At 46.6% G+C, this 1,569-nt stretch overlaps 1 pseudogene; it reads left to right on the top strand.

Annotated features, from left to right (window-relative positions):
• Positions 1-1,116, top strand: LOC101995376 (annotated as a pseudogene).
• The last annotated feature ends 453 nt before the right edge of the window (positions 1,117-1,569 follow it).

Raw genomic sequence — 1,569 nt, 5'->3', positions numbered from 1 at the left:
ATGCGGTTCCCGTTTGGAAAGTCTCACAAATCTTCCGCCGATACTGTGAAGAACTTGAAGGAGAGCTTGGCAGTTTTGGAAAAGCAAGACATTTCTGACAAAAAAAGCAGAAAAGGCTACCAAAAATGCTTCCAAGAAATTGGTTGCCTTGAAAGAGATTCCGTACTGCGGTGCACAGGAAAAAGAGCCTCAGGCAGAAGCAGTAGCTCAGCTGGCTCAGAACTGTACAGTAGTGGACTTAGCAGCCCGCTGGCTGACCTACAGCTCGTTGGCTTTGAGGGCAAAAAAAAAAAAAAAAAAAAAAAAAGACATGGCTCAAATTTTCAACACTCTTCTCAGAAGGCAAATTGGTGCGAGAACTCCTCCTGTTGAATGCATTTGCACCCAACAATATTTTGTTCATGTTATCGGAAGGGTGTGAGTCTCCAGAAATAACTTTCATTTGTGGGATAATGTTAAGAGAACGCACCAGACACAAGCCATTTGCAAAAATCATTTTGTGGTTGGAACAGTTTTACGATTTCTACAGATATGTTGAAGTGTCAATATTTGACATAGTTTCAGAAGCATTTGCTACATTCAAGGATTTACTTACAAGACATAAATTGCTCAGTGCAGATTTTTTTTGGAACAGCATTATGACAGAGTTTTTAGTGAATATGAGAAGCTACTTCATTCAGAGAGTTATGTGGCAAAGAGGTGGTCACTGCAGCTTCTTGGTGAACTGTTGTTAGACACAACTTCACGATCATGACAAAATCCATCAGCAAACCTGAGAACCTCAAGCTCATGGTGACCCTCCTCCGAGATGAGAGCCGAAAAATCCGGTTTAATGCCTTTCACGTGTTCAAGGTGTTTGTGGCCAACCCCAACAAGACACAGCCTATTCTAGACATTCTCCTCGTGAACCAGGCCAAATTCATTGAGTTCCTCAGCAAGTTTCAGAACGACAGGACGGAGGATGAGCAGTCAACCAAACAGATCAGGGATTTGAAGAGAGCAGCTCAGCAAGAAGCCTAATTGCTAATAAACACCCGCAATATCCCATCCAACTGGAGCACTTGCTGTTCAGCTACTCAGTATCAGGCACACTCATCGATTCACGGGGAATGTCACTGCCGATCTGCTGTTTCGTGAATGGTTTTCACTTTACCTTTCTGTTTTTCAGGCCAGGTTGGAGGGAGAACGTAGCTGCTGCCGCCTACAGATTAGCACACACGTGGTCTTCCTTTGATCTGTGTCATTCTCCTTCTGCTACAGGAGTTCTGAACGCGGATGAGTTCATGGAGGCGTGAAAGTGGTCTAGGGGAAAGGGGTTGATGTCATCAGCTGACACCGTTCACGGCCCCTCTTTGTAGATCTCTGCCATGTGGCACGGGTACACCTGGCATCCCAGAGCCAGATCACCACCGTCGCCAGAGGAACGTGGTGTGCACAGATCTCTGCAGTGTGGCACGGGCACGCCTGGCATCCCAGAGCCAGCTCATCCACCATCGCCAGAGGAACGTAGTGTGTACGGATCTCTGCAGTGTGGCACGGACACGCCTGGCATCCCAGAGCCAGATCATC

This window comes from Microtus ochrogaster, chromosome 24 (assembly GCF_000317375.1).
Source record: "Microtus ochrogaster isolate Prairie Vole_2 chromosome 24, MicOch1.0, whole genome shotgun sequence".
In the NCBI taxonomy this organism is placed as follows: domain Eukaryota; kingdom Metazoa; phylum Chordata; class Mammalia; order Rodentia; family Cricetidae; genus Microtus; species Microtus ochrogaster.
Note: the sequence above shows the minus strand (reverse complement) of the source record. Positions and strands in the feature narration are given on the sequence as shown.